Below are 27,624 nucleotides of genomic sequence, written 5' to 3'. Positions count from 1 at the left end.
ACTTATACAAGGTAACAATTAATAAAATAATGCACGTACTTACCGAATTACTCCACGGAGGCCGTCTCTAGTTGACGATGTCTCTTTCGATAGCTCTTAAATCGCATATTAACAACGACCGCAAGATATATTGTTCACCACTTACGATACCGCACCCGCGACGCCGTTAGGCAAATTAATGTCGCATCAAACGACGAATCTCGAACGCCAGAGGATCGCGCGCGGCGCAACATAACCTCTCGACCGGTTGGTTGCGACCGTCGCCAACACACAACACGCAACACGCGCGTCATCGGACAATTATTATGTTCGCGTTCTCACACACTGATAAACATACGAATTAAGACCGAAAACAAACAGCTGCGGATTGAAAAATGCAATCGACCAACGGGTTAACGCCGTCACTAATGGAACAAGCTTTGGTCGAACGGCCCGATATTTTATTCGGCATTCACGATAATACGCGAGTAACATACCACACGTGAGGTCCAACAAAATGTGATACGATCGTGACTGATCAAGAACAGCGAAGATTGCGAAACAAGCGGAGAATCGAGTCGAGTAACGTTACACGAGCACGAGACAGCAACGAGACGCAAGCGACAAACTCGTAACGCTTGACGAACGAGATACGATCTATACGATCCTGGCACTCACGCTGTTACGACATTCGACACACTCGACGTTGTATCCGCACAGAACTTCAACACGAGGAACATGAAAGAAGCACCGGGAAGCACGGAGCGTCCGCCGGTCACCGGTATTGTACATACAAGCGAGTAGAGGACAGAGCAACATGGCGATGACAGCGACTCGACGATCGTCGTCGATGCTGCGCAATCACTACGCCATCTACGAACGTTGCCGAGGGGCGGCGGACGCGAACGAGTGCCGGCGCGACCGCCCGAGACGCTCGGTTGCTTCCGCCGCCGCTCGGCAACGTTCGTAGATGGCGTAGTGATTGCGCAGCATCGACGACGATCGTCGAGTCGCTGTCACCGCCATGTTGCTCTGTCCTCTACCCGCTTGTATGCACCGGCGACCGGCGGACGCTCCGTGCTTCCTGGTGCTTCTTTCGTGTTTCTCGTATTGAAGTTCTGTGCGGATACAACGCCGGGTATGTCGAGCGTAGTAGCAGCGTGAGTGCCAGGAACGTATAGATCGTATCTCGTTCGTCAAGCGTTACGAGCTTGCCGCTTGCGTCTTGTTGCTGTCTCGTGCTCGTGTAACGTTACTCGACTCGATTCTCCGCTTGCCTTGCAGTCTTTGCTGCTCCTGATCGGTCGCGATCGTATTACATTTTGTTGGACCTCATGTGTGATATGTTATTTGCGCATTATCGTGAATGCCAAATAAAATATCGAGTCGTTCGACTAAAGCTCGTTCCGTTAGTGACAGCGTCAACCCGTTGGTCGATTGCATTTTTCAATCCGCGGCTGTTTGTTTTCGGTCTCGATTCGTATCAATGTGTGAGAACGCGAACATAATAATTGTCCGATGACGCACGTGTTGCGTGTCGTGTGTTGGCAACGGCCGCGGCCAACCGGTCGAGAGGTTATGTTGCGCCGCGCGCGATCCCTTGTCGCTCGAAATTCGTCGTTTGCTGTGACGGTAGCTTCCCCGACGGCGTCGCGAGTACGGTATTGTAAATGGTGAACAATATATCTTGCGGTCGTTATTAATGAGCTACCGAAAGAGACATCGTCAACGAGAGACGACCTCCGCGGTGTAATTTGGTGTAAGTACGTGCATTATTTTATTGATATATGTATCTTGTATAAGTGGCCACTCCCTTTTATGTGGTAAACTTGTAATGCCTGTAGCTTGCTCAATTTGTAATCATGGACCTTAAGAATCTTAGTGAGATTTACTTTTCCTCAAATCTTAATAAAATGACATGTAATGTTAATTAGGATGATTGTACACTTACAATATTGTTTATTACACTAAAACCAAGTTGCATGACACTTTCTACAACAGGTATCGCAGTTGTTATCACATAACAAGTCCTGTGTAAAAACAAATATTAAAATCTTATAAAATCTTACATTATAAAATTGTATAACACTTTGCATGTAAATTTCTATATAAAATATTTACTCTAATAAATAATATTGTAAGTGTACAATTATCCTAATTAATATTACATATCATTTTCTCAAGATTTCAGAAAAAGTGAATATTGCTAAGTCTCTTAAGGTCCATGATTATAAATAGAGTAAGCTACAGGCATTACAATTGCAATAAGTTATTTACTAGTTAACAATTTCAGATTTATGCCTCCACCTTCCTCGCCTATTCAATGTCTCGCTTTTTACAATTAGAATAATGTTCAATTTTGCACATCTGACTTGAAATAATTACATTCTGGGCTGTAGCTTTAATATCACTTATTGCCTGTCAATATACGAATCTGAAACTGTTAACTAGTGATAACGTGAAGTGCTTATTGCAATTGTAATGTTTGTAGCTTACTCAATTCATAATCATGGACCTTAAGGGTCATAGCGAGATTCACTTTTCCTGAAATCTTAAGAAAGTGACATGTAATATTAATTAGGATACCTGTACGCTTACAATATTCTTTATTAGAGTAAATATTTTATATGGAAGTTTACATGTAAAGCGTTATACAGTTTTATAATGTAAGATTTTATTTGTTTTTATACAAGACTTGTTATGTGATAACAACTGCCCTACTGCCTGTTGTAGAAAGCGTCATGCAACTTGATTTTAATGCCTGTAGCTTACTCAATTTGAGCAACAATATTAATTAAATATTGCAAACACTACTATAATGTGAATTATTATATATTTATTATTTGTCTTTTACAGGTCGACGTTGAAAAATTCATTGCTGCGCATCGTTCATTGGTGAGTGTCAAATTTTAATCTAGTAATTTGAAACTAATAATGAATCTCTGTTAAATATATTAATAGAAATTCATTGCTCCAGATATTGATAAAGATCCATTGATAAAGATTCGTTTAAAATGGATGCGCTACGCTAGATTAATATTTAATCCTGGAAATTATTTCTATCCAACAATTTATTACACAAATATACTTCAATATGTAAAATAAAACTTATTATATTATTCTGCGAGCACGTATTTTGATGAACGTAATGGGAAAACAGAGAATTTTTCTGAATAACTAATTTATTATCTTAATGGTACTAGAATATATAAAAATATAAAAAAAACTTTTTTGATTAAGAGGAAAAAATTGAAAAAAAAATTGAAATTTTTTTTCAAATTGGAGTAGTTCTGAATAACATGTTCGATTCCTGTCGACGAGTTCTAGAGTTCTCGATGCATTTTAAAAATAGTTCTGTCCGAAAATGTAAAAAAAAATTGGAATTAAATTCTTAAAAGTTATATAAAAAAAATAATCAATACATCAAAAATATCAGTTTTACGTAATTTTTTTATTAAGATTTTTGATAGAATTCTTTAGTGACTGTTCAGTACACTCAACACTTTAGGACTTCTAGAACTCATAAGAAAGGTTTTTACACTTCAACACTACAAGGTCGAAAAATTCTTTAAGGGTTCTGGAAGTTCTGCTGAATTCTGAATAGCTGCTGCGCAATTCAATCAAAAATCTTAATGAGAAAATTACGTAAAACTGATATTTTTACAATCTTGGTTAATTTTTTTATATCACTTTTGAGAATTCAGTTCCGATTTTTTTTTACTTTTTTGGGTAAAACTATTTCTGAAATGTATCGAGAATTCTAGAACTCATCGAAAGGAATCGTATATGCTATTCAGAACTATTCGGATTTGACATATATTTTTTTATTTCTTTTATTTTTTTTCTTTTAATCAAAAAAAATTTTTTATATCAAGAACTCTAGTGCTTGTTAAAAAAACAGCAAATTATTCAGTTATTCAGAATTATTCGGTCATTCGGTGTTAATGTTGGGTGTGAAATTAGTACCTCCATTTTTCGAAACTTATTTTCTTTGTTATAATAAGCAGAATTATTTGTAAAAATTATTAAGAACTCTCCCCTTTTTTATGGACAATCCAGAACTTTTAACAGAACTACGTAGAATTTTGTACCATAGGGGTGCCAACTTTACACACTCGACAATTTCAAATATTTACGTGAGTGCAAATTTTTATATCAAATTTTTAATATCTAAGTGTTAATTTGACTTAATGTAGTTACATTATTTAAATACTTTCTAATTGATGCACTTTTTAGTCCATATATTATAATACAATTTATAGTTAAATGGACAAATAACATAAAATTTAATATAGTTTTGAAATTAGCGTGATTTTTAAAATAAATGAAATATACATGTCAACATATTATAAATATTAACATTTTGTGGTAAAGGAATATGTTTCCACAATTTTTGTTTCTAAATTGTATATGTCATATTTTTTGCTCACAAATTTTGTTACATTACATTTGTGTAACTTTTTAACATGTTCATCTTATATTAAATAATTGTATTAATCAATATCGCGGCTTTTTATCCATTAAAATAGTTCGACTAATTTACATTCTCTAAAAATGGTAATCGCAAACGAGTCGTTATATCGCCTACAAATTACGAATCAATCAATCGGATAGTCATTGATTGTTCGTAGAGAATGCTGGTAGAGAATCGTGTCGTCTCACCGTGACTCATCACTACTCGTCACTATCATGTCACTAATACGAGAGATAGCACACGCGAAGCGGCTCGTTTCTCGCCACGCTGGTTCGAGCCCCGAATGAGTGACGACACGGTGACCTCACGTAAAACAACACCGCGTCGTATGCTGCGTACCAGTAGCGATGATCACCGCGAATATCAATAAATCGCATACGTAACGGCATTCCCTCACATGAATCCCCTTAATCCAGTAATTTATATACTACTTTGCGCTATAAATTTGAAAATAATATAATAAGGAGCGAGAAGTGCAAAACAAACTTGACACAGTCACACTATAAGATAAAGGTACTATAAGATAAAGAATTTCTGGGGATTCGAGTACTTCTCGCTATTCTGCAGTTAATCAATACGCTTGAGAAACTTGTCGCATGACAAATACTCTCTATAGTTTTTGCTACTGGAATAGCTTTTTGCTACTTCAGTCCCTCGTTTCCGACGATATGTGTGCTATTCACCTTTATAATTACAGTGATTACGTTTCCTTTATTATGAAGGACCTTTATTTCAAATAGCTATTCTCTTTAATTTATTAAACTCAATTTTTTTTTTATTTTTTTTTTTTTTTATTTTAATAATGTTACAGAAAATTTTTTTCTAATTAGTATTCTAATGATATACTTTAATTTCATGCAATATAATTTGTTTTGTTTGTTGTTAGTTATGTTCTTTGTTTTTTTATTTTTTTATTAAAATTATTTTATATCGGATTTGCTTTTATTTTTTATTATTTTAAACTTATTTCACAGATTTGAATCAAGGATTTGTCCCAACATATCTAATAGCTTTAAACTTTTGTGCCCAATTTTTTTATCTCTATATAACTTTACCCATATCTCCCAGAGAATATAGTAATTTTTATTAAAAATGTACATTTTGTGTAAAAAGTTAGTAGTGTTAAGAATAGCTATCCGTTAGATACCGGAGATTTCCGTGAAGAAAACCCAAGTATGAAGAACATTCCAGGTAGTAAGTTATTTATCATCATTTTAACTTGAAATTAATCGTCTTCAACGATATTTTAACGTCAAAATGATTACATCAGTTTGTTATCTGGGTTTTAATTAATAATTACCTTAATTGACAAATATCTTTATCCAGAAGGTAGCTAATGGGAGGTCTGAAAAAGTTGGGTATTAAACTATCAGAAAACTGTTTGATATCTCTTTTTGGTTTTAAAAAAAATTTTGTGATGTTCAAAGTTCTGACAGTCACTAACTGGTTTGGAAACATGTAGGAACAAAACTAAAATTTTTACATTTGTTCTCATTTTTTTCTAAAAAAATATGATCACCGTACTTGTAATCCAAAAATAATAAGGACGAATCGCGTCGAGAGTTCCAAAGCACACAGGGAGTCTGAGTACTGCTAAAGAAAAGTATCACATCTAGGTACTATAATTCATAATTTCGTGCTTTTACGCTTTCTCATACAAAATCGCGTTTTACGGTTCTATACTTATTTGCAAATTTGATGGAAAAGTAGCATTATTAATTAAATCAAAATGTTTACATATATAAATAAAATTTTTAACAAATAGTTGTGCAAAAATTCATTTAAGTCTACTTACTATTTTAATAGTTATTAATTTAAAACTGCAGCAAAATATAGTAATTTTTGCTGCAAAAATCATAATAAAAGTCAAATTTTTCATTGTTTTCTTCTTTGCAGCTAGTTATAGGGCCAAAATTTGGTTATTTGTGATGAAACCTTGTTAATGATTAGGAAAAGAAAGGAATAAATCTTCAACTTTTAGTTTTTAAATTTCAATAACTTTTTGTCTCGTATTGTCCAACCAAAACGATAAACGTATTGGAGCGATGCGACGGCGACGGCTCATTAGTAGGAGACGTATTGTGTTAAGCACGATTAACGTCATATAAAGCAGAAACTGAGAGGAGTGAATTATAAATCGTCCTTTCAGCGCGATATTCACGAGCGATGTATAGCTTTCTCCGGCGACGTTTGAAATCGGATATATTTCTCATATCACGCGTGAGGCCTCTCGTCGATTCGAATCGCAATTTGCGTCTATCATTTTCACATCGAAAGCACAGTCCGATAAACGAACCGGATCGAAACGATTTGACGCAGATATCCGTGATAATCATTTATTAATATCCTGTAAGATTTGCGCGCTCGACGCAGAATCCAAATACACAATATGCATAACGTAATATAAGCACAAGACCGCTAACTAATGAGCAGCATAAATATTGATGTACATTTCCAGAACATTTATTAAATTGTATAATGAAATCTTGGATGAAAATTATAATTTGCAATTCTGTAGATATATTTACAAGAATAAATATTGAAGTATTGATCTTTTTTATAAAATAATGATAACTGTTTGTGTAATTAATTTCAAAATAGTATTTCGATAAAACTATGGCAAATTATCATAAATCATAATGGTATATTTGCAAAATAAAATTTAAAAAGTAATCGTTCAATAATTCAAAAAAAATATTTTAAATGTATTACGTATAAAACTTAGAAACATAATTAATCTATTCACATATTTATAAAAATATAACTATTTTTAAATTATTTCTAAATTAATGTAGAAATATTGCAACATGAATTATTACACATTTAGCATGATGATATTTTAAATAAAGAATCAAATAGTTTTTGAAAAAATTTATACCTCAAATATTAGGCTTGAGTAAGTTAATATATATTTTAATTAAATTAAATTAAAGTTAATGACTATAAAATTAATTTAGTTACGTTACAAACTACAAAAACAAAAAACTAATTTAATTGAAAGTTACGTTAAGGTTTTAAATTAAGTTATATTAAAAGCTAAGTTTGAAGAAAAGCATATTATATTAGAAATTCGTAACTTTTTAAAGTTAAATAACTCAAAATAATTATAATATAGATCATTAAACAAAATATTATACTTGCAAATTAAGTTTATATAAAGTAACAAAGAAATATTGTCTTTTATGTAAAAATGTATTTTTTAAATATTTTCTTCTTTTATATAAAGAAACTTTTATCTTAAAAATAAGTTAATAAATTAAAGTGTTATATTTTAAAAATAATTAGTTAAAGTTAAAACTTAAATAAAAATTAAATAATTTAAAATCAACTAAGTTAAATTAAAAGTTATTAACATTTAATTACATTATTTAATTTTTTAATTATTATTATCTTATCAAACATTAGATTTGTCTAATTTTTGATAAATATTATTTAGAAATTTTATTTCTCTGACGTAACCATTGTGTTATGACATATCATCTTAATACAATTATTAAAAATTTTAGTCTGTTTATCAGAGATAGGATAAAATGCTCATTGATCCAAAGATCTTATGTTACGCTTATGCTATGCTGTGCCTTTTGTGCATTTATAACCTTTCCGCGCATTATGCCGAATTCGGAATGTATATTTTTTTAATTAACTGTTACTTGACTCACGTATCGCGCGGATGACGTCACCGCCATCTCCGCGCTTTTCGTTCACTTACGCAAAGTCGCGGTCAGGAAGCGGATCGACTCCGTGCTGAGTGGCGTCGTGGACCATTAAATCAGTAAGTACGGTCGTGATTAATCCTCTATTTAACGTGCGCTGACCACGCGATGTAAATACGGCGATTTGTACGTCGGCCACTTGTCGAAACGGCGTGTTTTCACGGAATTTGCTCAGTCGAAATCTACCATGCCCGAATGGTCGACGATGCGACGCGGCGATCGCGTTGAAGTCAGGCGTTTTGTCGTTCGCGTTGCAATACGATAGTAATCATTATGGAACGCAAAATATGTCTACCGTTTATTCTTACGTTCGCGCGACACGTATCGTTTAGTATCTGAAATTCGAAAGTGCGTGCGGTTAGAAACGGCAGGCGTCACCGCGACGGGCAACGCGTGCTGTGAAGTTGGCTGCGCGTATCCTCCATCATCACGGTTCGAGATTCGTCGATTGTGTTGATGTGCGAGACGCGCGTCGCGGGTGCCGTTTTTGTTTCCCATTGTAACGCAATGAAGCGTGAATCGTGAAGTGCAGACAATGTCGGTAATAAAAGTGAAAAAGAATAGGATAGATATTTTGACTTCGGAGTATATACAAAAACCGAATAAAAAAATACTTTCTATGGAAAAAGGAATTGTTTTTTTTTTTTTTTTATTATATTATAATACTGAAAAAAGATATAGAATTTATTTATCGTATTATTAATTAAAACGTTAAATAATAAGTAGACAGATTTTTATGTTGTTTATTTTTTTTATTCGGGAATTTTTTAAATTTAGGAATTTCTACTGATTAAATAAAGACAGAACTACAAATAAATATGCGACATGTTCAAATAACATGAGCTTTTAATTCAATTTTTGCTTTCAACAATGATTTTATTCATTGCCACTCAGTTATTGTATTAATTTTTGATTGTTTACAGCTAGCTTTACATAAAAATCTTTTAGATAACTGCAAAAGTTGAATTTTAGAACAATAATATAGTGTCGAAAGATAATACATATCCGCGCAAATATCTTTCAAGACTAGAATAAAAAGCTGTTTTTTTTTTATTAAATTTTTTTAAAGTTTTTAATTTTTTTCGGTCATTTTTATTTCTAGCCGTAAGTGCTATGCGAAGGGTCGAGCGATCATCGTGTTCTGTTAATTAGTGTGCACGGCCGTGTTATCACGAATGTGCAAGGGTGTAACGAATGAAGTTGATTGTGAGAGGAGAACCTGGAAGGCATTGGGCAATAGCGGAACAGCCGTGAGGTGAGTAATTAATTACAATATTTATTATTATATATAATTAATTATAATATTTATTATTATTTAATATGAATTATGTATTATTATTTAATATAAATTATTTATTATTTGAGAAAATAAGCATCTACAGTGAGTGTAGTAAGTATTTGTACAGTCATTTTTTAAAATCTTTTTTTAGAAACATTAATTAATAATTTATTAATGACAATAAGTATATATGGATACGTTCTAAAAATAAGGCTTAAAAAACATTTCCGTACACAAAAAAACACATCCATGCACAGAAATACTTTTTACATTCGCTCTGCCAATTTTCATTTTATGTTTTGTTTTATGTTATTGCGATTTAACACATGTGAGATATTTTTTATTTTAAAATATACACGTAAGATATATTTTTTTTAATATTTACATATAATATAAAAAATCATCAGTTGAATTATTTAGTTGAAATTGAATGCTTTAAAAATTTGATAGTTTGTATTTAAGACAATTTTTTAGATGTTATATTAGTCTTTTGTTGTATTAAAAATTAATTTAAATAGTAAATGAAAAATTTAATATGTGTAATAATTATTTCTTTCAAGTATCGATTATTTTATTTAATTTTTATGTATTTATATCTTACAGAGATCTTTCTTCTTGTGTATTACAACTCCGCTGCTTCGCATCATATCGGTGAGTGCTAAATTAATTTTTACTTTAACTTTTTAATTTTATTGAATCTATGATAATTGTATTAGGCAATCTTTTATAATCTATCGAGCCATATTTATTATCAACATAATAATATATATGTACATATTTGTTTGTGTGAATTATTTTATCGCCATAAATCCTGCGTTACTGGTAACGAGTAAGTAATAGGACTTGTAAAAATTCGATAAAATTTCTTGTAGTATATTGCTGTACTACGTTAAGCGTCTTTGTGTAAAATTCAGAACTTTTTCACTGTCAAGAAGAGCATACAGTGCGACATATATTGTGTGCGCCGTTCTGTTGTCAACTTGCTCACACGTATGTTCCCCGAGGTGTTCTCGAGAAAGGATTTATATCTCCGAGAGCACGTCGTGGCTTTATGAAGTTGGCGTCATATCCGTGGCAAATCTCTCCGATTAAGTGCTCCGTTACGTTGAAAACTTTATGTCCTGAAATGTCTTTGATGCTTTCATCCGCATGCTTTATTTTGCATGCAGAATACGATACGCACATAAATAATTCTCTGGAAAGACACACTTTTTATAATCGGTTTTAAATTTGATTAGCAACGTGATAATATAAACGTAATTATAAACGTAATTATAAAGAGACAGAAATACAGAAATGTATATTCAAATGGAATACAACATTTATGACGAATTGTGCGTGTATGATACATAAATGTATGAAATATTCTAAATTAAACGCGGAATTTCGTTCAATCACGTTTTGGAAAACGTGAACATTGTGATCAGTTTTGTAATGATCGGTTTATGTAATGCGTATGCAATGAAAATGTATAATTAAGACAGAGAGAGAGAGGGACCGGGCAATGTATGAAGCACCTTGATTACACAATCAAACGTATTATTAATGCTTCAAATACGCGAATTTGATGATGCAAGTATAAAATCTATAACAATCGTAATTACACGTGTTCGCGTGACTAGTCTCATGTAGGCCGGAAATAATTGGCCGAATACATCAACTCTTTTTCGCAATCTGCGGAGCCATATATCTGTTTATGAAGCCACCACCATCGAGCATAATGATACCACGGGAATATCTTTACGATCCTGTTTCACGCAACCGATGTGCCATTGCCATATTCAATGATATAGGATGACTGTAGAATGACAGATTTTGCACGGGATAACATAAACGTAGACGTTTGCACCATATTTCGGAAAAATAATTAAGTATTTAAAAATTCTCTTGATGTTCTTTATTATTATTTGAAAGAAATTTTTGCTAGTGTAAATCCCAACGATCCTAAAATGTCATTGGATTATTAGATCCTGAAGGAAAGTAGAAACGAAAGAAACAATTTAAAATTACTCGTTCTCTCTTTAAATTTCAAATTCTATTAAAAGATAATGTGTGCAAAAATTACTATAACATTTATTACTCATAATATTTTACTGCCAGTGCTATTTGATTTGTTATTCTTCTCACATTTACGTTTCCTCATTTTTCTTATTTTTCGAAACTCGTGAGATATTGTGTTTGCATATCGTAGGTTTCGATCCTTTTAAACATTCTATTGACAGAGTAACGAGAAGACGAATCGCTCGCAGGATTATATAATCGTGATGCGCGGAGAGATACAAGACGCATGCAGCATCCAGGCAATGCGCTCGCAAATAAAACGGCGCAACACGTCCAGCATTCATAACTCAATGCTGCGGGGTGAAATCAGATGTAATCGCTCCGATGCGCCGAAACGAAAAACTCTCGCACCTCGAGCTATTCGAGCAGAGCTGACGGGGAATCGTGGCGTTCGTGTAATACGGCACGAGTAATGAAATTGGCAGAGCGGCTCGTTTCCCATGGTACTTGCGAGCTGTGCAAATCTGCCAAGCCCGCAGTCATCCCATTACAAACACGCCACTCCGGCGTTCCGACGCGTATTCGCGACGCGTTAGTTCGGCCGTCGCGGTCGTCGTGACAATTACAGCGAATGACAGAGATATCGCTCCAGTATAATGCTTGACAAATTGCACACGGCGGCGCTGAAACGAGAATCGATAATCGCGATTACGTCGCGACAGTTTTCCTCTCGCGAATTACCTTGCTTTAGCCACCAGCCTAGCTTATATCTGCGATTAATCTTGACTTGGTAACGAGATTTTGTCTTCCCCAATTAGCGGACAATGTTTCTTGAATGTTTTTTTCTTACGTGATCATTCTTCATTACAACATTTTGTAAATATTTCATAAACATTGTCCGCTCTAATTGGGTCTTTGAGTTTTCCAAGAAGAAGATTGAATTAGGGGACGAGTCTTTTAATCATCCATCGAAGAAATTGGGGGAAAAATAAAGTTTAAATACGTTTTATTTTGTTTTGATCGTTTATCAATTATAGTTTATTAAATTTTTGTGTTTTTTTTTTTTATTACAGTTAGAATAGCTTGTCACATCTGTTCAATATACGATGTACTAAAAAATGACGTAAGGTATTTTTTTAGAAAATTAATTATTTGTTTTATCCGTATTTAATTTTGTTTTCCATGAAATAAATATATACCGTTAGGAAACAACAATTACATTTTATATTGCTATCATAATTGTATTTTCATCACGGTTACCTAACGTTCCTCGCATCACCTCCGAGGACACGTGCCGGGAATGCGTGATTTATGTCCTCGCATTCAGAAGGGTCTCGACGAAAAAATCTCGAGCAAAATACCCTTCCGACTTCCCCGGGAGCGCGAATGAAGCTGGCGACAATTTTGCCCATCAGCGTGGTATTCAAACCGGTCCTCCTAGTCTCTTTGTGAATTATAGGGTCTCCCTCTCCGTGCTAGTTTACCCTGGCAGTGATATATCACGCTTTAATAGTGCGTCTGTCCCGCAACGATTTTGGTAACCGTTGCGTTCCTGGCAGCAGTTGCGCGAATGGCAGTCCGACTTCTCACGCTTTTTTCTTGTGAAATTGTTCGTCCGTGATGAGAGAGATAAGTGGGATTAAAGAGGCAGGAATGGAATGTCATCCGAAACAAATTATTTGGAAAGAAACATTTGCGATCCTTTGTTCTCAATCAAGCGTCTTTAATACTCTCTAAATTTTTGTGGAGTGGAATTTCATCTAAAAGAGTGGAATTCCACTCTAAAAGTGTGAAAATTCTGCCACTCTTTATTAAGACTGGTCGGATTTTCACACTTTTAGAGTGGGATTCCACTCCAAAAATTTTAGAGAGTAACTTCCACATGTGCTGCAATAATTTTAATCTAAATTTGCAATGTTTAGACTTATTTTTTTTCAATAATTAGTCAACGGTAGGAAAGAGTTGCTGAATTTGTGCCGGTTGCCTTGTGGCTTATCAATATTTTATATTTTTATTTAATATAGGCAACGTTTAGCGAAATAATGAAATAAATGAAAAATGAATAATATAAACAAAAATTTAAAAGATTACATCTGATTTTGTGCGTGTTAATAACACTTAAAAAAATTAGATACAATTGAAGTTAATTTTTGATCGATTTATAATAATAATAATGTAATCGTGCAATTTTATACTAAATTTTTATATTTTTATAATTGCAATTTTAAAATCTGTCAAGTTTCTTAAACCGTATATATATTTATATCTTACCATAAATTTTATTATAATAAATGGTATTAATATAAGTCTGATGAGTGATAATAGAAGAACTAATAATTGATATAAATAAAAATAATTGAAAAAATAAATTTAAGCTAGTTTTATTTCAACACTCTTATCTTTTCATTGTTGTTATTTATTAATAATTAAATATTTGATTCTTTTTTGATAAATTGTTGATGCAATAAGTATTAGTTAATAATTCCTTACATTTTTAATTATTTAAATTCATAAATTCGATACTTTCAAAGGTGATTTAGAACATCTACAGGTTTGGTTTAATCGGACAGTTATTTAAATCATACCTTTTGCAGCATGTTGTATAATAAGACTTATAATAAATTATTTTGTTGAAATGTCAAATGTTGTAATATTAGATATCTGCAACATTAAGCTGCAACTTCCAATCCATACATTTGCAAACAAACCAATACCAAATAAAAAATAACTCGAACAGTACGCATTCGGCAACTCTTCTCTACAATTTCATTTTAAACTAAAATATATTATTTTTTTTTTTTTTATTATTAAAAAGTCTCAAATGTTTCACAAAACGGTACGTTCGAATTATGCATGTCGTAAGAAAGAAGGAAGATTAGATGTTGCTGTATCCTATCCTGCAATAAATCGCAGCTAGCAGCAAACAATTTAATGGTTCCATATTATAGCGGAAAGCGCCAACAGTGTTTTACGGTACACTGTAAATAACGAAGCGTCTGAAGCGTCGATTCTAAGGAAGTCTTCATCGACACGAAATAAGTTCTCCTTTTTCGCGTTCTCTCCTCATCCCTCTCTTGGCAAAAGCAAAATTAATAAAACTCTTGCTTAGCTATTCGTTACCAATCGAAAATTGATGCATGCGCATTGCTAGTTCTCGGAATGTAGTCTCGATCATTTAGCGTATTATACCATGTGTTACGTTTCCGCTGTGCAGTTTTACTCTTCTCCCTGTAACGGTAATAATTCCTCTCTAACATTATTTTTTTTTACAAGGTAACCTTCGTTATTCTACGAGTTATTCGTTATTCTATGAGAGTTGATCTCTTTAATTAGTTAAATATTACAAGAAAAACAAATTATTCCATCATTGACCATTCGAATAAACTAATTCTTTTTATTTATGATCAGTGTGCAAACATTTATATATAAAGAAAAATTCTGTACTTTATTAAACTTTATATTGTTTATATTAACTTGATTAATATCTTGCGATTTTTGTCTTTATTAAAAATCGAAAAATCTTAGGTAATTCATTAAAAATATATTACTATTTTTTCTGACCGGAATAATCGTGGTATTTTATTATAAGTCGAATATTCTTCTATTAAATTTAATTAATTAGTTTTTATATACATTTGAATGCCTGTTATATAGTATAAATTTATATAAATTATATAAAAACACTGTTTCTTCAAATCCCACAAACCTAAAGAAATTTCCAAATACGCAAATATGTACGAGCTTACGTGGATTCAATTAATCACTAATTCATCATCTCTTTATAAATCTCATCTCTAATTTAATCATCTTTCATTTCATTTTTAATCCGTCATAATTCGAACTTATTCAAATTTTAATATCCTTGCTGACATCGCGAGCGTAGAAAAAAAATAGAGATCGCGACGGATAATGAAATCGAATCTACCACGGCGATTTAATTATGAACATTTCTGCGCACTGGGATTCTCCTTCGTCTTTTTTTTCTTCGAGAAATCATTATTAAATTATTACGGCGCGGCTTATTCTGCCGAGGTACATAATCCGCCGCATTCGCACGCGAGATTCCGTGGGGCGAGTTTCCGAGTTTCACTTCGTTCTGTATAATCGATGATATAGAGAAAGAAGAAGGGAAGCGCATACGCGAAGTTCAAGATGCAGGAAGCACTTCAAGATACGCGCGTATAGGTATATATGTATATCGAGAGGCCTAAGCTTGATTATTTACGGACGACGTCGCGGCGCACAGTGAATTTATTAAAGGATGTATATATTACATAAGTTCAGAAAGGACTATCTAAATTCCTATTATTTAGTGAAATTTATCGTTCCTACATGCTTTAATAAGAATGTATTTATTGTAAAGTAGTTGAATGTAAATGTATCATTAACAATTGGGAATTTTAAATCTTTATTCACATTCTTACAACTTTTCAGAGATTTTATCATTAAAAATCTTACGTAGAATTTGAAATATAACAAAATACATTATTTACGGGTTTATAAAATAACTTTATAAAACAGTAGTTATTTACTTATTTATATCAACCATAATGACTTTATTTTTAAAGTAGATAATTTGTATGTGAAAAAAATTCTTTGTATAAAGCTGCAAATTTACGTACATTTCCCCACAATCGGAATTCGATTTAAATTTAAAGATTACACTTGTTACGTCCATATGTCCAGACATAACACACTATTACGTGTCGTATTCGATCGACTGTGACTTGTGATTACGATTACAAGACAAATGTATGACGTAGGAACGCAATGAGTTGGCCAGTTAAAAATCCATAGAAAATTGATTTTTTCAAAAATTAATTTCATCATAATTTGTTTCTCAGACCATACAACTTGTACTTGAAATTTTTTTTTAAATATCTTACCTTTAAGATGTTTAGCTGATCCAATATTTTCTGCTCACTTTATACATGTAAATTTTTAATTTTTGGATTATTACATATAAATCGAACAGACATTATGGACAAACATTACACAATTAACAAGTGGCACCACTGTTGAGGGTCGAATGGCCGCGTGTCGTATGTACGTAGCAATCTCCGTCGTAATTTTCGTGTCGATAGCCAGACAGATCTCGTCGGTCGTGATTGATTTACGGATCGTGAAGCGATTTCGTCCCGGTCGACGATTATGAAGCTGTACGGTGATCTCTGCCAGAGATTCGTAGTTTGCTCCCGCCGTTACAATTGTACGACGGGAATTGAGTCGTTCGCGAATGCTGTCTTGAGCCTCTCGGAACTAAGGACAGTTATCTGCAATTCCGCCGATGAGCGTTCCATTATTCATGCTCTATGAATAATCGCGCGTACGGATAACGCCCGACAAGCAACGAGACGATGGCGAGCAGCACGAGATTGGAAGAATGATGGGATGAAATGCGCTCAATGCCCTCTTGTTCGAAATTCATTGAGCGAGTAGCGTTGATGAATTTCAGGTACGTGCGAAATTTCAATCGGTGAAACTTCGCGTTTGACTGATAGTTAAAGAAGTGTTTGACTTTGTCGATATTTTCTAGTTATTAGTCGGAAACATTAATCAATATGATTTAATATTGTAATAGATCGTGCAAAACCGCACGAATGTAGGTTCGTAAAATCGTATCGTTTCTCTTCTACATACATTAATAATTGAATAGGCATTATCATTTCATCTATATATTTCCGAATAATTTATCTACCCGCAAATTATTATTATTAATTGCGTAAAGCTGTATGTCGGCCACATTTAGATATAAATATTTCATTATTGTTTGTTGAAAGTACGCACAAAGATATGGAAGACAAATTTTTCATCTTTCTAAGAAAATAATTGACAAGCACGCAATTTTACTGCTGAAATTAAAACTTATTTTTGTTAAATATCAAGCGATTCAAAGACTTTCTTTTTTTATTATTATAGTGCAATCACCGCAATCTTACCTATCCCGCGATAAACTTTAATGTACAACCGCGATGGTTTCGCTTTAATGCGTTCCATCTGTATTCTGTCGTCACGGGGTGCTCGCCTTACTACATAACTCGATCGATGACTACACAAGGACGTAAATGATAGCTCAGACATAGGTACAGCTATGCCTGCCGTTGAGTAGGTACATAAATATATGCAACACATAATTTTTCTCTTGTTCACCGGAATAAAGGGGTTTCTCCTTTTCAAGCTTCTCAAGGATTTTAGATTTGATACGCTATGTAAGCGCGTAATATCATTTTTATGTTAAATAATATTCCTGAAATATTAATAAAAATGGTTATATATTCATTCCTGATAATATTATATGAATATTACATAAAGAAGTAAATAATAGTATTTAATATGTCAGTATTTTAATATTTTAAATTATTGGGAATATTATAACTTTTAAATGTAAGAATTATAAAGTTTAAGAATATTTTATGCATAATAATTTACATTAATTATTTACCACAGTAATTAATAATATTCATACATTTTCGTAATATTCCAACGATATTAAAATAACATACCACGAATGTTATGCAAAAATGGAAACATAACAGTAACATAATATTCTCATAGTGTTAAAATCATATTAAAAATATTCGTATAATATTTTAGGAATATTGTATACTTAGAGGGATACATGTACATTATATATATACTGTATATGTGTATATATATCTATGTATATAATATTGTATATCAAGGCTATGAATTTTCACGAGATGACACGACGTTTTCATTTAAATGTGGCTGCTCTATTTCAACAGCTGTGCAGAAATTGCATCAAGCTGGCACGACGAGTAGCAAGCGGTAAAGATTTCAAACGGAAAGGAGGTATCAAGGTATCATTACGTACACGGGAATATCAAGATATCATTACGCGCACTCCCGACCGCTTCGTTTTAAGACTCCATTCATTGTCTGTCGCTTTTTTGCACAGCGTGATCGCCCTGCGGCACGTCGCTTCCGTTTCTCACGAAATATCGCAATGTTCCTCATCCACTTCGGCGAACATTGCAACTTACTAATGTAGTTCGCAAACTTAACTCGAAACGCAAATTTAAACTGTGATTAATGGCGTACCGACTGCAAACTTATCCTACAGTTAAAGATCATCTTGTATTCAGAACAATTCTAATTGTGTTAAAATTACGAATGCAGTATTCCGTTTAAGGGTTTAAAGTTTCGTATGCTAACGAACTGTAGGGATGAAGTACCGTAATATTCTAATTTTTCTAAGAAAAAAAAAGAAGAGAGAGAAATAAGGTTAATGTGATCACAGAAGTTTTTGAAAACGTAACATTTTATATATTTGAATTTTTCGTTTTTTGAATTTTATGAAGTACACGGCGTACAAGAGTTTCAATTGTGCTTTATTCAAAAGTAGCAATTAGGAGGAAGCACATTACATTCCATTTGAGTGTAAAACATAACAGCACTTTCCAGTCCAATTTTCTCTTATTGTCAATTTGCGTGGATTATGGCTATAAATCGCTTGTAGATAAATATAGTATCCATAGAAACATCAGCGGATAGGAGAATAGGTAAATTGCCACATGTAAGTTATTAACGTACGTGTGTCGTGGCTCGCCACTGCCTGCGAATCGATGGCGATAGTGGATAAATTGCTATTGACAATGCATCAGTAGCTTATAGATAGCCGGTGAATAGTAGATGGCAGACTATTCATTAATAAATCCTATCTGCACACAAGTGGCAGTTGCATATATTCTTAGATAAATGTACAACAATATTTTTAGATAAATGTAACAGGCGCAGATAATACACATATAAATGTCAGAATTTATTGCTTGTTCTTTTAATTCTTGGAATAAGACCTTTTCGATATTTATTTATTTATTTATTTTTCAAACGATATTAAACTGATTTTTTTTCACCCATTTTGTCCCCGCAAATTGTTGATTTCTATAAGCGCTACAATATTATTCATTATTAAATAATATTTCTGAAATGATATTTAATATTAGTAAAAAGTGATTATATGTCCACTCCTGATAATGTTATATGAATATTATATGAGAAGTAAATAATATTATTTATTTCAGTATTTTAAATTATCGGGAATAATCTAACTTAAATAGAAGAATTATTAAGTTTATAAATAATTTATGCATAATAATTCATTAATTTTTGAACAAAAATAATATTTGTAGAACATTTTCAAAATATTCCATGGATATTGAAATAATATACCACGAATATTACATTTAGCGAACATATAACATCGATACGATATTCCTATAATATTAAAAAATATTATTCTCGAAATAATATTGTCGAAATATTATTTTAATTTTTAATAACATTCGTATAATATTCTAGGAATATTATAACACTTGTAGGGATATTGCATTAAAATTTTAGAATAATATTTAGAATCTGTGATCTACGAAAATACTAAATAAGCAAAGAATTATTCATTAAAATTCAAATTACTGTCATCATATCATTTGACTGACAAGCGTCATTATATTTACCCAGAAATATCTCATTCTACTGCACGAAGTTTATCGTCGTGGGGATAACCTGACGGTGTATGAATAAAAATATCACATGTTCTCGAGGAATTAAATTTTCATTAATGCCAAGAACTTAAGTGCATAATACGTTCGTACGCGGAACTCAAAGGTATAATTCGCCGATTTGAGGAGAGGTCACATTTTCTATAGCGGGAGTTCTACGCTATCGCTATCGATTTATTTGAAAGACTCGCCGCGACATCGCCGTGTTATGAATCCCCGGGACACGAGGATTTCCCAATCACGTCCCGATGCATACGTAACTGTCGCCGTAAATATTCGGCCGTGAATAGCTCCGGTTTTCTCGCTTTTCTCTACGGTCGCCTCTAATTTTTACGCCGAGGTAAACCTGCGCGGGGGCGCGTCGCCCGTCTCTTCAATCGTTTCCCGCGAAGAATGAACAGGGATCACCAGATCATAAGCTCTCAGTGCAGAACACCGGTTAGGGCTTAGGGCTCGTGGCAAGAGGGAGGACGCAGCAGCACCCACGGGTGCCGCGCGAGCGCTCGCGAGCGTTTTACGACGCGTTCAAGCTTGACGTTTATTTTATGACCTTCTCACCCCGTGCCACCTCTCTCTCGCGCTCTCGTCCTGCATACCGAGGCATTATGTCTCGATATGCGAAGAGTGGATGCGCGCCGAATGTAAGAACCGTTTTAATAGGCAAAACAGTGAAATAAATGTCCGCGCGCCGGCGTGTCCTTTAACGACGACGATAAACGTAACTTTCTATTGACCATGTCGTACTTGACGTCGACGTGTTATTACGGGTCGAAGGTCACAACCATCGAGTGAATGAATTATATTAATTGATAATAAAATGTTCTCTTCGAGATACTCTCTTTATAACGCGATACATTCCATCGCTGTGGCTTTGCTAGTAGCTGTGCTTTTATTGCATGTCTGACAATCGCGTTGTCATAATTACATCTTTATTTCAGTTCGAATGAATCGGAAGCCGTAGGTATGTGAAAATCACGTATGAAATATTTATTTCAGCACCAAGATCTTGCTTTGATCGTCTTCTATTTAATTTGTTTCAAATTGTGGTATGAAACATGAATCTGTATTATATCTTTATAAATGTTCTAATTTCTTGATCTTACATAAGCCGATATTCATAGTCGATTCTTATATTTAAGATCATTTTAAGATGCCATCAACCAATCAGAGAGCCGTATTAGCATCTTAAGACGTTACTTAAGACGATCTTGAAATCGACTATGAATACGGGTCATAAGCAAAATTCGCGGAAATAGAGGGGAAGTGGTATTCTGGCCATCTATTTACATTTTATGCAATAATTTTGTAAATAATCATTTTTTTATATTGAAACTTAACGGTTATATTTTTCAAAGTATTATTTAATGCATTCTAAACTTAAAGTTATAAAATATTTATTTTTCTTTTACTGAATATTATTTATAAAAATATATCATAATAAGTCAAGGAGGAACGTGAATGGTAATCTGGGCTACAACAAACAAATTGATTTTATTTGAAAATAATACGGTATTTTGTTACAAAATTATATATTTTTAATTTTCCATGATTTCTTGAATTTTCCTGCATTCAGAAACATTACAGATACTATTTTATAATATTTGTATAATATTTATAATCTTTATTTAATATTAAATAACAAGAATAAAATTATATCTAATAATATGTTTATGAATGCAGTCCTATAGAGTGACAATTGATTTATTGAAAATAATTTCGATACGAAAATATCGGGTAGTTATGTTACTAGCACACTTAGACCGCAATAAAATATTATTGTTTAACTTTGCATAACTCAAAATATTGCCAAATAAAAAATTAAATAACAAAAGAAATTCGAGTATACATATATTCGCGTGTAATAATACGCTCAAGTAAAAAGAATAAGAAAATATGTGTAATTAAAGGTTAAAATATATTTTGAAATGCTTGAGAGTAAAAATGCCTTATAACACGTGTCGGCTATTGTATATTGGCATATTAGCGTCAGTACGTAACGACAGGCTACTAAACAAATGATTTCGTAATTACTAGAATTCGTCTTAATAATACAAACAACTACAATACCTAGACGGCCTATAATATCACCTTCTCTTTTATTATATTTTTATATTTTTCGAAATTGAAGATTTTTTTGTGCGTATATACTATTTTATAATATTCAATTTATAATATTTATGAATAATATGCGTATAATATAAAACAACAGGAAGAATCTTTTAATGCGAGAACATGAAATAAAACTGGGATTTGTTTCTGTTTTTCATCGCGATGAAATTAACGTAACTGATCAAATTTATTTCGGATAATAAAAGATCTGCTTTTATACAACAACGAGCAAAAAAGCTAAAAAAACTCTGTCTAAAAAAAAACATGTCGCGTCCCACATAACAAATAATTCCGCCTAACGGTACTCGTTATATGCATTCAACGAATCGTTTTAAGTCCTCGGATTCGTTACGAGATCGACCGTCCGTTTCTTGCTCGTTAAAAGTCTCGTCCCGCTGCGATTTCGGCGCAATCATATTTGCATAGGTTTCGACTCTCGCTGCGGACACTCGACGATTTAACAGAGCGTTAAGAAGTGAAATATTGACCCGTCGGGCACGCCGAACAGTTGAATCGTCACACAAGTCCCTCTTTGGCATTCGAAGAATACGTAACAAATCGATTTTCGCAACAAGCTTCTTGTAGCAATCAATATCTTCTAGATCATAGTTCGTTTTTCATTGACTCTTAAGTACCTGGCGCATCTTATAATCGTTATCCGAAGTAATATCACAGCGTGCGCTCATAATTATGCACGATGATATATCAGTGCATTCATTTTTAATTAATATATTATTTGATTTTTGAATGCGAAAAGAACGACTTGTGAACAAAGTATTTAAAATTTTAGCTGACTACACGGATTTGAAAATAAATTGGACCAACAAAACAATTATATAGGAACAATGTTGCAAAAAATTTTAACATTTTACCAATTAGCTTGATTATTTTTTTTATTCAACAAAATTATTTTCAAATTTCTAATTAAATTTTTAGATATTTCAGCATAGAACTGAAACTTCTTTCCGTAGAATATCATACAAAAATGTTATTTGGGATTTAGCTCAGATTTTGTAAAGTTTTGTAGTAATATTCTAAAAAATTATTTATAAATATTTTCACATTTAATACGAATAATGTGATAGTCTATGTGATAGTAACAAAAATGAAGTTAATCATAAATTGATTAGTGCATGCCATATAGTGTAATGTGTAATGCATATGCATATAAATGATATGAATGCACTAGATAACAAGATTAGCTGAATATAATGAATGCAGTTTCAATAATGTAATTTATACAAAGTCTAACTAGATCATGTAGCTTCACATGATGAATTGGACACAATACGTATATATTAATAAATTATTGCTATTCAAAATTATTTTATGTGCCAATTAAGAGATATTTGTTGCATACAATTAACAGCAATTGATAAATGCTCTGTAGCGTATTAAACATCAACTAAATTACGTGTTAAAATTATGCAGCGATGATTAATAAGGTCAAATACGAATATGCAATACACAAACACACAATACGTTCAAAACTTTGTAATGCAATTTATATATAATTATTACTGTTAATTTTGAGCTCGATGAAATAATGATTTAATATTTTTCAAAGCATCTCTTGATGCGTTGTACTCTTTTTAGAATATTGTCTCAAACGCAAACATAATTGAAGTTAATACATCCGCGACTACTTGTTCCTTACCATGCTCTGAGCGAGATCGATATTATGAAAAAATAGTAAGCTCTTTGAAAAATTGGAATGAATTTTCCTAAGTCCCTATAGTAGTAAAATGATAAAGTAGTGCACCGATACCCTATTAAGAACCGGCCGGGCGAGTGTCTCGATTAACATCACGGCGTTAATTCTAGAAGCTGCTCTCGGGACTTCCACTCGCGGACAATTTACAACGTCGCGAACAATTTACAAGGAAAGCGAAGGGTCGTTATTACGGCGTAATTTGCGAAACTCGAAGTTGTCGGTCGAGTGGCACGGGATCGGCCATGGATTTATCGTCGACTTATTGTTAGCGCTCGTTTTAGCGATCGATAGCAGCGGCGAATTTGCAGATTTATAATCGGGCGCTGCGATAATTATTTAACCAGTCGTTTCAATATTGAATTTTTGTTTCGCGTTCTTGCGCACGGACTCCTGCACGTGTTTTAACCACTGCATCGCCGCGCGCCGAACCGATTCTGTTACACTCGCTGCGCACGATCAACAGACTTATTACACATGATGTAATTAGTTCTCGGCGATTGGAGGTATAAGCCACTTGTACCTTATCCAGGAGATTAATGTTTCAATACACTGCGTGCGGCTTGGCTTTTATCCTGATTTTCTTGGCGCGATAGGACTGACGTCTAATAGGAAAATCTTATCTCGGAAGATTTTTTTTTAACTTGAAACTTATAATTTTCTAAAAAAGAGCTTTAAATTTTTTTAACGTGTAAAGATATTTTTAAAGAAACTATATCTAATTTTAAGAAGAATTTTTTTTTCCTTTTTTAATTTAGAAATGAATGATGAAGTTTTTTATTTAATTACAGTTGCTAAAAATACGATTATTTAAAAACAATTAACTTTTTTTATGACAATTATTAATGTATTTTTTGTATCATCAATTATGTTAATATTGATGAATGTGTGTTGTTTTAAGATTATATCAGAAAGAACTTCCATTTAATTTAGACATCAATATGATCGTTTTCCACGTCTTTGTTTTTTCTTTAATACTCTAATGAATACATAAGATTGTTCATAAATAATCATGAATGCATTACTGCGAAGATGGATGTGTTTATTACTTCTGGATAGACACGAGAAGCCTCTTACAAAAGAATGTCGGTATCGATTAAAACGATTTTGGAATCGGTACCCGAATGACTTGAATGGCGATATCGAACGATCGTAACGATCGCATTTAATTACGGCCTGCGGTGTCGAGATTCCATTCTGACGTGTTCTTAATTAATACGAACTCTGTTGGTGACATATTTATGACAATCACGCGAGACCAAAGCTTCGAAGGATCTTTCGAAGAATTTTCCATTTTTTTTCCACGGAATGCTACGAATACTTTCATGTTGTAAAATATTGTCACAAAGATATTTGAATGAATTCTTTACAAATGGATATTAGTGTTTCAATAAAACATTAAAATACTTTAATAACACGGCATACATAAAATTAATTAAGTAGAATTTATACGTACAAAAAATCAAACAATCTTTTTTTCAATAATTACATTTTATCGTTAAAAATTGATAATTATTGAATATCGCAAATGATTGCGAAGAAGAGAAATTATGGACTGTAAAATACTATTTATTATTTCAATCTGTAGTAAATAACATTTGTGCATAAATTATACACTAAACAAAAGTACCTTTAGTAAAACTGTTTAGTTAAGACATTTTTTTAACTAAATATATTGTGTTATAGGGTAACTTCGGTATTTATTTATGCCGCACGAGGATTACGTAATTTTTAACAAATATTATTTAGAAATTTTTGTCAATTCATGATGCTTTATTGTGCAATATTTGCAGAATGTATCTATTGAAGATTGTTTTATATTATTTTTACATTAAATTTTACATCTTAATATTGAACATTTCAAAATTCGCGAAATACATACCTGGATCTCCTCTTGTAAAAAATGTGCATTCTTAATTATCATACAACAGAAAAGAAATTATGCCAATTATTCAAATCTATACATATGTATATGTATGCATATAATTATATACAACGTGTAAATTCCGTAAAAAATTAATAGTGATTTAAAAAAATTTTTTTTTATTTAATTATATTTTGTATATCGAATTATATATAGATTTATATATTGATATTTATGTATTGTAAATTAGAGAGGCGATACATAATTAAATCATTTTGTTTTATGACTAGATTGTATAAAATAATTAAAATGATTACTAGACAGTAGATGTACATTTCATTTCTGTTAACAATGGTTAACAGATTTTGTAGCAATTTTAAAATTTAATATAATAAATCATGTTTTCTTTGTGTGCTGAAAAACAAACCTTTTCAAAATTTGCGCTCAACAGAATTAATTGACATATAAACAAAGAGATGTGCCGCGAACAATAACGTTCAAAACACAATTGACGTAGGATTTTGAGTTTGACATACCACAATGAGAAAAAGAAAATATATAAACACGAAGGCCGTTTGAAGTTTAACGTCGAATAAACAAAGTAAGTTGAGTTAACTATGCAAATGCGATCATCGAAATCAAACGTAGTGGACGAGAATGGTAAAAATTCAACAAATACAAATTTGTCGAAATCGAAATATTTTAATCTTGCTCTCGAAGAATTTTGTAATTGTCGATCTTTTAAGGACGACTGTTCTCGTTTTTAGTCTCTTATCAGAAGCGTGATGACCTCTCAGCATATTTCCGTGGTGTACGCTTTTTACAATTTACACAGCTACGGGACCTATAAATTACATGCCGGTTTCAAAGGGCCTAATTAGAGGAGTTTACATGGCAAGATAGTCTCAGTGATGTGTCATTGCCTTCCGAGAGGTAGCGATTGAGTAACATCATATGTTTCTGGTCGATTTTGAAGTAAAGTCTTTGGCACAAAGAGTAGACGCACAACTCTACGTCAATACGCAAAATACATACTATTAAAGTGTAATAATTATATATTTTAATATATTGTACAATTATACTACTAACCTACTACTAATCACTAATTAAACTTTATTGATGGCAAAATACAGGGGGAAAAAAGAAAAACGATTCCTTAATATTCAACGTATTGTATTTGTATTTATTACCTGTAAATTTGCGCAGCTAACATGGTAGCAGCATTTATATAAAACTCACGGAAAAAATAATATTTTTAAATAAAATTTTTTATTTTAATAGTCAAAATATTTGATATAAAGCAATACACAAACACTTAAATTTTCCTTAATAACATTAATTTTGTTAGCGTTTAACAAAAGCATTTTGTAGAAATAAATAAAATGCAAGTAAAAAAATATTCGTTTATACTAGCTTTGTTTAGTTCATTTTCACCAAATTATTTTGTTGTCACGACAAAATAAATTGGTTCGTTGAAACGAAACATTTTTCCTAGTGTACATTCCGCTTAAACTGTGCTAAATGATATGCTCAGTAACGGATACGCAAATTTCTTGAAAATTCGAACAGTGCCTCTCATGGGAAATCTTTGGATATTCGAACAGTCATGCAGCACCTGGCGACAGGTGCTGAGGGAGCACATCCGTGCTGTCTTACACTAAATGTCCCGAAGAGTTCTGTCTAATTTTGCGAATATTGTCAAGGATATTTGTTATTGCGCTTACGTCTTTCGCCTGAAGGAAAAAAGTACCGTTGAAATACTTTTTCCTTTATTAAAAAAGAATCATACATACATAGATCTTTACGCTGACTGCATCGAAATAGCAAAATTTGAAGATACATTTTACAAATAAATTTGTATCTGTGTAACAAAATGAAAAGCATGCCATTATACATATATTACGTACAAAACGCAAACAGAATATGATGTAAATAGTCCCTTTAACAGGGCATATATCAATTTCAACAATTT

General features: G+C 32.4%; 2 protein-coding genes across 5 annotated transcripts in view; one reads left to right on the top strand and one right to left on the bottom strand.

Moving 5' to 3' along the window:
• LOC105195847 overlaps positions 1-27,624 on the bottom strand; it is a 154,565-nt gene that overhangs the window by 119,198 nt on the left and 7,743 nt on the right. The window contains exon 1 of one of the 4 annotated variants that reach the window (XM_026136927.2): positions 16,333-17,684. The exons of 2 other annotated variants lie outside the window; for them this stretch is intronic. The gene's annotated coding sequence lies outside the window, so the exon portion shown is untranslated. Of the gene's footprint in view, positions 1-43; positions 740-16,332; positions 17,685-27,624 lie in introns of those variants that run through there. One more of the 4 variants, XM_039448090.1, reaches the window with a different exon arrangement.
• The window catches only part of LOC105203432, a 186,246-nt gene continuing 160,083 nt past the window's right edge, over positions 1,462-27,624 (top strand). Inside the window, exons 1-4 of the mRNA XM_039448097.1 lie at positions 1,462-1,738; positions 2,836-2,874; positions 9,269-9,421; positions 10,049-10,096. The gene's annotated coding sequence lies outside the window, so the exon portion shown is untranslated. The remainder of the gene's footprint in view (positions 1,739-2,835; positions 2,875-9,268; positions 9,422-10,048; positions 10,097-27,624) is intronic.

Source organism: Solenopsis invicta, chromosome 4 (assembly GCF_016802725.1).
Source record: "Solenopsis invicta isolate M01_SB chromosome 4, UNIL_Sinv_3.0, whole genome shotgun sequence".
Taxonomy (NCBI): domain Eukaryota; kingdom Metazoa; phylum Arthropoda; class Insecta; order Hymenoptera; family Formicidae; genus Solenopsis; species Solenopsis invicta.
The sequence above is the reverse complement of the archived record's forward strand: the minus strand, read 5'-3'. Positions and strand labels throughout refer to the sequence as shown.